The sequence below is a fragment of the Pseudophryne corroboree genome, chromosome 3 (genome assembly GCF_028390025.1).
Source record: "Pseudophryne corroboree isolate aPseCor3 chromosome 3, aPseCor3.hap2, whole genome shotgun sequence".
Classification (NCBI taxonomy): domain Eukaryota; kingdom Metazoa; phylum Chordata; class Amphibia; order Anura; family Myobatrachidae; genus Pseudophryne; species Pseudophryne corroboree.
Genome location: NC_086446.1, coordinates 135,494,313 through 135,505,481, shown reverse-complemented (window position 1 = coordinate 135,505,481; position 11,169 = coordinate 135,494,313). Strand labels below are relative to the sequence as shown.

The following is an 11,169-nucleotide window of genomic DNA, read 5'->3' as shown; positions in this document are numbered from 1 at the left end:
TGCTAGAACATGGGTCTTCAACCTGCGACCCTCCAGCTGCTGTGGAACTACACATCCCAGCATGCCCTGCCTCAGTTTTAGCATACCTTAATAGCAAAACTGTGGCAGGGCATGCTGGGATGTGTAGTTTCACAGCAGCTGGAGGGCCACAGGATGAAGACCCATGTGCTAAAGCCAAGCCGCAGGTACATTGAATGCTAGCAAGCTGAATATTTAAATCCTTTTATTCCGCAGCATTCCAATGTGGAAGATTCCATGGAACCAGAGATACTTCCATTGAGAAGGACATGCTGCCTGGATGACTACACTGTGCAAATTAAATCACGGAGCCAGTTGGCTTGTGGGTGGCTCTGGTCACTGGGTGGTTGGGTGGGTGGTGTGTCGGAGGTGGAGCACATGCAAATGATTGTGTATCATCCAGCTAGTGAGAGAGAAAACTCATGCAGGAGTGTGCCTGCTTGTCAGTGGGTTATGCACCTTTCCAGACGTCAAATCTACATGGAGCAGCTGGAGAGGACAAGAGCAGGTTTGCAAAATATAGACAGAAGAGCTCTCCAGCCTAGTTTGATGTCTGTTTCCACTTCTCTTTTCTTGAGCCGCTCCCTTCTATGCCCTTGCGCACTATCCTGACTTCTCCCATCTGCTTACTTTGTGCCTTCCAACGCACAATGCGAACTACAGGTAGTGCTGCAGGGCCCACACCCTTTTACTTGCCATACAGAGCAGCTCTGGAGCTGTTACAGTGCCCAGCTTCTGCAAGAAATCAGCTTGAATGCTTCAGGGGCTGGGGCATAGCCAACATGAGCCCCGCACCGAAGGAGGGTGGAGGTGTTTAATGCGAACTATAGGTCATCCAAGCGCCGCAAAAGGCCGCCATGCCCTGCATGCCCCTTTTCTCTTTTAATATGCAGACGAGGGTTGAAGCCAACTTTGACCCACTGCTTGGATGACATCACCATATGCAAATCCATCTGCTGCAGGCCTTCCCCCAGGAATGCTTGCACTAGTTGTTGCATTTGGTTTGTTGTTTGGGGGTGCTTCAGTATTAGGCAGCCTTCTGCCCTCCCATGTTCATCTGAAAATATGTGTTCTCCCTGCAGTTGTTGTCCCCAGATGAGAGTTCCCTTGTGCTGCCTCAGTTGAATCTTCTTTACTTGACAGAGATGTGCCTGAGCATCGGCCCTCCCCAGCCCTATCCCAAATCATACTTATTTTGCATAGGAGATACCATGGTCATGAAGATTGTTCTCCCAGGGTGAGGTTCATTCATTGCATTCTGGGTATGCTGACCCCTGTGATTTCCCCAAATGTGGGAAACTTGACTGCATTATTTGTGGTAGTGGGGGACTGTGTTTGTGCTTTCCTCTGGTCAGCTCTGGTAAAAGTCAGATTTCTTTGTCTCAGATCTTCCTCTAGCCTTGTTCTTCTTTCGAGAGTTCCCTTGTGCTGCCTCAGTTGGATCTCCTTTACTTGACAGGGGGGTGCCCAAGCAGCGACCCTCCCCAGCTCTAGCCCAACTCCTACTTACCTGCCAGGTGAGATACTATGATCATGAAGGTGCTTCTCCCAGGGCAAGGCTCACCCATTGCACTCTGGGTGTGCTGCCCCTGTGATTTCCCCAAATGTGGGAAACTTGACTGCATAATTTGTGTTTCCACTGGTTGGTTTTCATATAATTCAGATCTCTTTGTCTCAGGTCTCTCTCCAGCCTAGTTTGCAGTCTGTTTCCACTTCTTTTTTTTTGAGCCCCTCCCTTCTATACCCTTGTGCACTATCCTGACTTCTCCTCCTGTCTGCTTACTTTGTGCCTTCCAATGCACAATGCAAACTACAGGTAGTGCTGCAGGGCCCACAAACTTTTACTTGCATTACAGAGCAGCTCTGGAGCTGTTACAGTGCCAAGCTGCTGCAAGAAATCAGCTTGAATGCTTCAGGGGCTGGGGCATTGCCAACATGAGCCCCACACCGAAGGAGGGTGGGGGTGTTTAATGCGAACTAAGGGTCATCTAAGCGCCGCAAAAGGCCGCCATTCCCTGCATACCCCTTTTCTCTTTTCATATGCAGATGAGGGTTCCAGCCAACTTTGGCCCACTGCTTGGATGACATCACTGTATGCAAATCCGTCTTCTGCAGACCTTCCCCCAGGAATGCTTGTACTAGTTGTTGCATTAGGTTTGTTGTTTGGGGGTGCTTCAGTATTAGGCAGCCTTCTGCCCTCCCATGTTCATCTGAAAATATGTGTTCTCCCTGCAGTTGTTGTCCCCAGATGAGAGTTCCCTTGTGCTGCCTCAGTTGAATCTCCTTTACTTGACAGAGATGTGCCTGAGCAGCGGCCCTCCCCAGCCCTATCCCAAATCATACTTATTTTGCATAGGAGATATCATGGTAATGAAGACTGTTATCCCAGGGTGAGGTTCATTCATTGCATTCTGGGTATGCTGACCCCTGTGATTTCCCCAAATGTGGGAAACTCGACTTCATTATTTGTGGTAGTGGGGGACTGTGTTTGTGCTTTCCTCTGGTCAGCTCTGGTAAAAGTCAGATTTATTTGTCTCAGATCTTCCTCTAGCCTTGTTCTTCTTTCGAGAGTTCCCTTGTGCTGACTCAGTTGGATCTCCTTCACTTGACAGGGAAGTGCCCGAGCAGCGACCCTACCCAGCTCTAGCCCAACTCCTACTTACCTGCCAGGTGAGATACTATGATCATGAAGGTGCTTCTCCAAGGGCAAGGCTCACCCATTGCACTCTGGGTGTGCTGCTCTTGCGATTTCCCCAAATGTGGGAAACTTGACTGCATAATTTGTGTTTCCCCTGGTCGGCTCTCGTATAATTCAGATCTCTTTGTCTCAGGTCTCTCTCCAGCCTAGTTTGCTGTCTGTTTCCACTTCTCTTTTCTTGAGCCGCTCCCTTCTATGCCCTTGCGCACTATTATGACCTCTCCTGTCTGCTTACTTTGTGCCTTCCAACGTCAATGCAAACTACAGGTAGTGCTGCAGGGCCCACACCCTTTTACATGCTTTACAGAGCAGCTCTGGAGCTGTTACAGTGCCCAGCTGCTGCAAGAAATCAGCTTGAATGCTTCAGGGGCTGGGGCATAGCCAACATGAGCACCACACCGAAGGAGGGTGGAGGTGTTTAATGTGAATTAGGGGTCATCCAAGCGCCGCAAAAGGCCGCCATGCCCTGCACATCCCTTTTTTCTTTTCATATGCAGACGAGGGTTGAAGCCAACTTTGACCCACTGCTTGGATGACATCACCATATGCAAATCCATCTGCTGCAGGCCTTCCCCCAGGAATGCTTGCACTAGTTGTTGCATTTGGTTTGTTGTTTGGGGGTGCTTCAGTATTAGGCAGCCTTCTGCCCTCCCATGTTCATCTGAAAATATGTGTTCTCCCTGCAGTTGTTGTCCGCAGATGAGAGTTCCCTTGTGCTGCCTCAGTTGAATCTCCTTTACTTGACAGAGATGTGCCTGAGCAGCGGCCCTCCCCAGCTCTATCCCAAATCATACTTATTTTGCATAGGAGATACCATGGTCATGAAGATTGTTCTCCCAGATTGAGGTTCATTCATTGCATTCTGGGTATGCTGACCCCTGTGATTTCCCCAAATGTGGGAAACTTGACTGCATTATTTGTGGTAGTGGGGGACTGTGTTTGTGCTTTCCTCTGGTCAGCTCTGGTAAAAGTCAGATTTCTTTGTCTCAGATCTTCCTCTAGCCTTGTTCTTCTTTCGAGAGTTCCCTTGTGCTGCCTCAGTTGGATCTCCTTCACTTGACAGGGGGGTGCCCGAGCAGCGACCCTCCCCAGCTCTAGCCCAACTCCTACTTACCTGCCAGGTGAGATACTATGATCATGTAGGTGCTTCTCCCAGGGCAAGGCTCACCCATCGCACTCTGGGTGTGCTGCCCCTGTGATTTCCCAAAATGTGGGAAACTTGACTGCATAATTTGTGTTTCCCCTGGTCGGCTCTCGTATAATTCAGATGTCTTTGTCTCAGGTCTCTCTCCAGCCTAGTTTGCTGTCTGTTTCCACTTCTCTTTTCTTGAGCCGCTCCCTTCTATGCCCTTGCGCACTATCCTGACTTCTCCCGTCTGCTTACTTTGTGCCTTCCAACGCACAATGCGAACTACAGGTAGTGCTGCAGGGCCCACACCCTTTTACTTCCCTTACAGAGCAGCTCTGAAGCTGTTACAGTGCCCAGCTGCTGCAAGAAATCAGCTTGAATGCTTCAGGGGCTGGGGCATAGCCAACATGAGCCCCACACCGAAGGAGGGTGGAGGTGTTTAATGCGAACTAGGGGTCATCCAAGCGCCGCAAAAGGCCGCCATGCCCTGCACGCCCCTCTTCTCTATTCATATGCAGATGAGGGTTGAAGCCAACTTTGACCCACTGCTTGGATGACATCACCATATGCAAATCCATCTGCTGCAGGCCTTCCCCCAGGAATGCTTGCACTAGTTGTTGCATTTGGTTTGTTGTTTGGGGGTGCTTCAGTATTAGGCAGCCTTCTGCCCTCCCATGTTCATCTGAAAATATGTGTTCTCCCTGCAGTTGTTGTCCCCAGATGAGAGTTCCCTTGTGCTGCCTCAGTTGAATCTCCTTTACTTGACAGAGATGTGCCTGAGCAGCGGCCCTCCCCAGCTCTATCCCAAATTATACTTATTTTGCATAGGAGATACCATGGTCATGAAGATTGTTTTCCCAGGGTGAGGTTCATTCATTGCATTCTGGGTATGCTGACCCCTGTGATTTCCCCAAATGTGGGAAACTGGACTGCATTATTTGTGGTAGTGAGGGACTGTGTTTGTGCTTTCCTCTGGTCAGCTCTGGTAAAAGTCAGATTTCTTTGTCTCAGATCTTCCTCTAGCCTTGTTCTTCTTTCGAGAGTTCTCTTGTGCTGCCTCAGTTGGATCTCCTTCACTTGACAGGGGGGTGCCCGAGCAGCGACCCTCCCCAGCTCTAGCCCAACTCCTACTTACCTGCCAGGTGAGATACTATGATCATGAAGGTGCTTCTCCCAGGGCAAGGCTCACCCATTGCACTCTGGGTGTGCTACTCCTGCGGTTTCCCCAAATGTTGGACACTTGACTGCATAATTTGTGTTTCACCTGGTCGGCTCTCGTATAATTCAGATCTCTTTGTCTCAGGTCTCTCTCCAGCCTAATTTGCAGTCTGTTTCCACTTCTCTTTTCTTGAGTTGCTCCCTTCTATGCCCTTGCGCACTATCCTGACTTCTCCTGTCTGCTTACTTTGTGCCTTCCAACGCACAATGCAAACTACAGGTAGTGCTGCAGGGCCCACACCCTTTTACTTGCCTTACAGAGCAGCTTTGGAGCTGTTACAGTGCCCAGCTGCTGCAAGAAATCAGCTTGAATGCTTCAGGGGCTGGGGCATAGCCATCATGAGCCCCACACCGAGGGAGCAACTCGAAAGAAGAACAAGGCTAGAGGAAGATCTGAGACAAAGAAATCTGACTTTTACCAGAGCTGACCAGAGGAAAGCACAAACACAGTCCCTCACTACCACAAATAATGCAGTCCAGTTTCCCACATTTGGGGAAATCACAGGGGTCAGCATACCCAGAATGCAATGAATGAACCTCACCCTGGGAAAACAATCTTCATGACCATGGTATCTCCTATGCAAAATAAGTATGATTTGGGATAGAGCTGGGGAGGGCCGCTGCTCAGGCACATCTCTGTCAAGTAAAGGAGATTCAACTGAGGCAGCACAAGGGAACTCTCATCTGGGGACAACAACTGCAGGGAGAACACATATTTTCAGTTGAACATGGGAGGGCAGAAGGCTGCCTAATACTGAAGCACCCCCAAACAACAAACCAAATGCAACAACTAGTGCAAGCATTCCTGGGGGAAGGCCTGCAGCAGATGGATTTGCATATGGTGATGTCATCCAAGCAGTGGGTCAAAGTTGGCTTCAACCCTCATCTGCATATGAATAGAGAAGAGGGGCGTGCAGGGCATGGCGGCCTTTTGCGGCGCTTGGATGACCCCTAGTTCGCATTAAACACCTCCACCCTCCTTCGGTGTAGGGCTCATGTTGGCTATGCCCCAGCCCCTGAAGCATTCAAGCTGATTTCTTGCAGCAGCTGGGCACTGTAACAGCTCCAGAGCTGCTCTGTAAGGCAAGTAAAAGGGTGTGGGCCCTGCAGCACTACCTGTAGTTCGCATTGTGCGTTGGAAGGCACAAAGTAAGCAGACGGGAGAAGTCAGGATAGTGCGCAAGGGCATAGAAGGGAGCGGCTCAAGAAAAGAGAAGTGGAAACAGACAGCAAACTAGGCTGGAGAGAGACCTGAGACAAAGACATCTGAATTATACGAGAGCCGACCAGGGGAAACACAAATTATGCAGTCAAGTTTCCCACATTTGGAGAAATCACAGGGGCAGCACACCCAGAGTGCGATGGGTGAGCCTTGCCCTGGGAGAAGCACCTACATGATCATAGTATCTCACCTGGCAGGTAAGTAGGAGTTGGGCTAGAGCTGGGGAGGGTCGCTGCTCGGGCACCCCCCTGTCAAGTGAAGGAGATCCAACTGAGGCAGCACAAGGGAACTCTCGAAAGAAGAACAAGGCTAGAGGAAGATCTGAGACAAAGAAATCTGACTTTTACCAGAGCTGACCAGAGGAAAGCACAAACACAGTCCCCCACTACCACAAATAATGCAGTCAAGTTTCCCACATTTGGGGAAATCACAGGGGTCAGCATACCCAGAATGCAATGAATGAACCTCAACCTGGGAGAACAATCTTCATGACCATGGTATCTCCTATGCAAAATAAGTATGATTTGGGATAGAGCTGGGGAGGGCCGCTGCTCAGGCACATCTCTGTCAAGTAAAGGAGATTCAACTGAGGCAGCACAAGGGAACTCTCATCTGGGGACAACAACTGCAGGGAGAACACATATTTTCAGATGAACATGGGAGGGCAGAAGGCTGCCTAATACTGAAGCACCCCCAAACAACAAACCAAATGCAACAACTAGTGCAAGCATTCCTGGGGGAAGGCCTGCAGCAGATGGATTTGCATATGGTGATGTCATCCAAGCAGTGGGTCAAAGTTGGCTTCAACCCTCGTCTGCATATGAAAAGAAAAAAGGGATGTGCAGGGCATGGCGGCCTTTTGCGGCGCTTGGATGACCCCTAATTCACATTAAACACCTCCACCCTCCTTCGGTGTGGGGCTCATGTTGGCTATGCCCCAGCCCCTGAAGCATTCAAGCTGATTTCTTGCAGCAGCTGGGCACTGTAACAGCTCCAGAGCTGCTCTGTAAAGCATGTAAAAGGGTGTGGGCCCTGCAGCACTACCTGTAGTTTGCATTGACGTTGGAAGGCACAAAGTAAGCAGACAGGAGAGGTCATAATAGTGCGCAAGGGCATAGAAGGGAGCGGCTCAAGAAAAGAGAAGTGGAAACAGACAGCAAACTAGGCTGGAGAGAGACCTGAGACAAAGAGATCTGAATTATACGAGAGCCGACCAGGGGAAACACAAATTATGCAGTCAAGTTTCCCACATTTGGGGAAATCGCAAGAGCAGCACACCCAGAGTGCAATGGGTGAGCCTTGCCCTGGGAGAACACCTTCATGATCATAGTATCTCACCTGGCAGGTAAGTAGGAGTTGGGCTAGAGCTGGGTAGGGTCGCTGCTCGGGCACTTCCCTGTCAAGTGAAGGAGATCCAACTGAGTCAGCACAAGGGAACTCTCGAAAGAAGAACAAGGCTAGAGGAAGATCTGAGACAAAGAAATCTGACTTTTACCAGAGCTGACCAGAGGAAAGCACAAACACAGTCCCCCACTACCACAAATAATGCAGTCAAGTTTCCCACATTTGGGGAAATCACAGGGGTCAGCATACCCAGAATGCAATGAATGAACCTCACCCTGGGATAACAGTCTTCATTACCATGATATCTCCTATGCAAAATAAGTATGATTTGGGATAGGGCTGGGGAGGGCCGCTGCTCAGGCACATCTCTGTCAAGTAAAGGAGATTCAACTGAGGCAGCACAAGGGAACTCTCATCTGGGGACAACAACTGCAGGGAGAACACATATTTTCAGATGAACATGGGAGGGCAGAAGGCTGCCTAATACTGAAGCACCCCCAAACAACAAACCAAATGCAACAACTAGTACAAGCATTCCTGGGGGAAGGTCTGCAGAAGATGGATTTGCATACAGTGATGTCATCCAAGCAGTGGGCCAAAGTTGGCTGGAACCCTCATCTGCATATGAAAAGAGAAAAGGGGTATGCCGGGAATGTATAACAAAGAATCTGTCTAGTTTTATCCACGTGTCGCGCAGTCTAAAACAAGGCTGCACAATAGCCCCCGCAACCAGGATAAGTGCCTCTCCAGAGCACCAGAAATGAATGAACAATAAACAAATTAGGCTGCGGGTACCAACAGGCGCCTAGTAACAGTGCATAAATGAATGCATAAAGTGCTTGCATGCAATAAAAAAACAAAACATACAACCCTTAAGGTCACCGTGAAAGTCCAGGTTCTTACTCCTCACTCCTCCTCCTCTCAATGTAGTAGCATGTAAAACAGAGGGGAGAGGGGAACCACATGTGCAATAAAGTTTTTTAATGACACATATCGGGGAACATGGACATAACACAATAAACAGGTAGGGTAAAAATGTGCAGAATGATTCTCCAAAATGTGACAGCCACAAAGAGATATGCAGAGCAATTACCAGAGGGTTTGAGAACCCAAAAAAGTTCTCAAACAAGTTCTTTTAAATCCCAAAACCGCCCGGGCTGGAGCTGGAAAGTCCTCTGGTTCTTAGAAGTGCAGACCACCGTAAATGCCAGTCACAGATGGAATACGCCGACGCGTTTCAACTCCTATTCCTGGAGTCTTTTTCGAGGCTGAATACTCACTGCACCACACATCCAGATTTAAATAGCAAATCACAGCCAGATTCCAAATTGATTCCACCTGGCGTCATGTTCGGAAACCGCCGGGTTACCATAGCAACCTGAACTCCCACTCCGTCACTTCCGCCTCCGGAGTCCTAGATCTTTTTCTCGTAGTCGCTAGGTCTAGCGATACGTCACTTCCGGTCACGTCGTCTTGGAGTCCGTTGTCATGACAACTTGCCGCACAACGCTCATCTCTCTTCAGTATACTTCTATTCCAATGTCCGTAATCAGAGATAAGCTGGCGTAGACTTCTTTACAGTCAATTAAAAGTGTTTAATTAATATATAAAATCCACCTTATATCTACTGGTTCCAATATTAAATAACTGATCAGACAAATAGTGGTTCTAGAATAAAAAGATAAATATGGTAAAGCAAAAAAAAAAATATACTAAAATGCATATATAAAATCAGATTAAAATAGCACCTACATGAACCACTTCAATTCAAAATCATTAGGCAGCACAAGGGAACTCTCATCTGGGGACAACAACTGCAGGGAGAACACATATTTTCAGATGAACATGGGAGGGCAGAAGGCTGCCTAATACTGAAGCACCCCCAAACAACAAACCAAATGCAACAACTAGTGCAAGCATTCCTGCGGGAAGGCCTGCAGCAGATGGATTTGCATATGGTGATGTCATCCAAGCAGTGGGTCAAAGTTGGCTTCAACCCTCGTCTGCATATGAAAAGAGAAAAGGGGCGTGCAGGGCATGGCGGCCTTTTGCGGCGCTTGGATGACCTATAGTTTGCATTAAACACCTCCACCCTCCTTCGGTGTGGGGCTCATGTTGGCTATGCCCCAGCCCCTGAAGCATTCAAGCTGATTTCTTGCAGAAGCTGGGCACTGTAACAGCTCCAGAGCTGCTCTGTATGGCAAGTAAAAGGGTGTGGGCCCTGCAGCACTACCTGTAATTCGCATTGTGCGTTGGAAGGCACAAAGTAAGCAGATGTGAGAAGTCAGGATAGTGCGCAAGGGCATAGAAGGGAGCGGCTCAAGAAAAGAGAAGTGGAAACAGACAGCAAACTAGGCTGGAGAGCTCTTCTGTCTATATTTTGCAAACCTGCTCTTGTCCTCTCCAGCTGCTCCATGTAGATTTGACGTCTGGAAAGGTGCATAACCCACTGACAAGCAGGCACACTCCTGCATGAGTTTTCTCTCTCACTAGCTGGATATTGGCAAGGAAAAGCTGTCTTGTACCTTTGCATTTTTCTCCCAAACGAAGGACACTAGAAAGAAAATTTTAAAGCCTCCTGTTAAGCCATCATCTACACGGCATAGCCCTGAATTTTCGAATGCGCAGCTCTTTGCAAAAGAGAGATATTGGCAAGGAAAAGCTGTCTTGTACCTTTGCATTTTTCTCCCAAACGAAGGACACTAGAAAGAAAATTTTAAAGCCTCCTGTTAGGCCATCATCTACACGGCATAGCCTTGAATTTTCCAATGCGCAGCTCTTTGCAAAAGAGAGATATTGGCAAGGAAAAGCTGTCTTGTACCTTTGCATTTTTCTCCCAAACGAAGGACACTAGAAAGAAAATTTTAAAGCCTCCTGTTAGGCCATCATCTACACGGCATAGCCCTGAATTTTCCAATGCGCAGCTCTTTGCAAAAGAGAGATATTGGCAAGGAAAAGCTGTCTTGTACCTTTGCATTTTTCTCCCAAACGAAGGACACTAGAAAGAAAATTTTAAAGCCTCCTGTTAAGCCATCATCTACACGGCATAGCCCTGAATTTTCCAATGCGCAGCTCTTTGCAAAAGAGAGATATTGGCAAGGAAAAGCTGTCTTGTACCTTTGCATTTTTCTCCCAAACGAAGGACACTAGAAAGAAAATTTTAAAGCCTCCTGTTAGGCCATCATCTACACGGCATAGCCCTGAATTTTCGAATGCGCAGCTCTTTGCAAAAGAGAGATATTGGCAAGGAAAAGCTGTCTTGTACCTTTGCATTTTTCTCCCAAACGAAGGACACTAGAAAGAAAATTTTAAAGCCTCCTGTTAGGCCATCATCTACACGGCATAGCCTTGAATTTTCCAATGCGCAGCTCTTTGCAAAAGAGAGATATTGGCAAGGAAAAGCTGTCTTGTACCTTTGCATTTTTCTCCCAAACGAAGGACACTAGAAAGAAAATTTTAAAGCCTCCTGTTAGGCCATCATCTACACGGCATAGCCCTGAATTTTCCAATGCGCAGCTCTTTGCAAAAGAGAGATATTGG

The 11,169-nt window shown here is 48.2% G+C and overlaps 13 non-coding genes across 13 annotated transcripts; 8 read left to right on the top strand and 5 right to left on the bottom strand.

Moving 5' to 3' along the window:
* Positions 1-1,204: 1,204 nt before the first annotated feature.
* LOC134898803 (U1 spliceosomal RNA) lies at positions 1,205-1,368 on the top strand. The gene has a single exon (XR_010172494.1). It is a non-coding gene; the product is annotated as a U1 spliceosomal RNA (small nuclear RNA).
* Positions 1,369-1,520: 152 nt separating this feature from the next.
* On the top strand, positions 1,521-1,683 carry LOC134899200 (U1 spliceosomal RNA). Its single transcript, XR_010172881.1, has one exon. It is a non-coding gene; the product is annotated as a U1 spliceosomal RNA (small nuclear RNA).
* Positions 1,684-2,357: 674 nt separating this feature from the next.
* LOC134899153 (U1 spliceosomal RNA) lies at positions 2,358-2,521 on the top strand. Its single transcript, XR_010172835.1, has one exon. It is a non-coding gene; the product is annotated as a U1 spliceosomal RNA (small nuclear RNA).
* A 152-nt stretch (positions 2,522-2,673) lies between these two features.
* LOC134899427 (U1 spliceosomal RNA) lies at positions 2,674-2,836 on the top strand. The gene has a single exon (XR_010173103.1). It is a non-coding gene; the product is annotated as a U1 spliceosomal RNA (small nuclear RNA).
* Positions 2,837-3,506: 670 nt separating this feature from the next.
* Positions 3,507-3,670, top strand: LOC134899034 (U1 spliceosomal RNA). The gene has a single exon (XR_010172720.1). It is a non-coding gene; the product is annotated as a U1 spliceosomal RNA (small nuclear RNA).
* A 152-nt stretch (positions 3,671-3,822) lies between these two features.
* Positions 3,823-3,985, top strand: LOC134899568 (U1 spliceosomal RNA). The gene has a single exon (XR_010173223.1). It is a non-coding gene; the product is annotated as a U1 spliceosomal RNA (small nuclear RNA).
* Positions 3,986-4,656: 671 nt separating this feature from the next.
* On the top strand, positions 4,657-4,820 carry LOC134898955 (U1 spliceosomal RNA). Its single transcript, XR_010172643.1, has one exon. It is a non-coding gene; the product is annotated as a U1 spliceosomal RNA (small nuclear RNA).
* Positions 4,821-4,972: 152 nt separating this feature from the next.
* On the top strand, positions 4,973-5,135 carry LOC134899531 (U1 spliceosomal RNA). The gene has a single exon (XR_010173203.1). It is a non-coding gene; the product is annotated as a U1 spliceosomal RNA (small nuclear RNA).
* A 357-nt stretch (positions 5,136-5,492) lies between these two features.
* LOC134898954 (U1 spliceosomal RNA) lies at positions 5,493-5,656 on the bottom strand. The gene has a single exon (XR_010172642.1). It is a non-coding gene; the product is annotated as a U1 spliceosomal RNA (small nuclear RNA).
* A 671-nt stretch (positions 5,657-6,327) lies between these two features.
* Positions 6,328-6,490, bottom strand: LOC134899588 (U1 spliceosomal RNA). Its single transcript, XR_010173242.1, has one exon. It is a non-coding gene; the product is annotated as a U1 spliceosomal RNA (small nuclear RNA).
* Positions 6,491-6,642: 152 nt separating this feature from the next.
* Positions 6,643-6,806, bottom strand: LOC134898918 (U1 spliceosomal RNA). The gene has a single exon (XR_010172608.1). It is a non-coding gene; the product is annotated as a U1 spliceosomal RNA (small nuclear RNA).
* Positions 6,807-7,476: 670 nt separating this feature from the next.
* LOC134899382 (U1 spliceosomal RNA) lies at positions 7,477-7,638 on the bottom strand. The gene has a single exon (XR_010173058.1). It is a non-coding gene; the product is annotated as a U1 spliceosomal RNA (small nuclear RNA).
* Positions 7,639-7,790: 152 nt separating this feature from the next.
* LOC134899100 (U1 spliceosomal RNA) lies at positions 7,791-7,954 on the bottom strand. The gene has a single exon (XR_010172785.1). It is a non-coding gene; the product is annotated as a U1 spliceosomal RNA (small nuclear RNA).
* Positions 7,955-11,169: the final 3,215 nt, after the last annotated feature.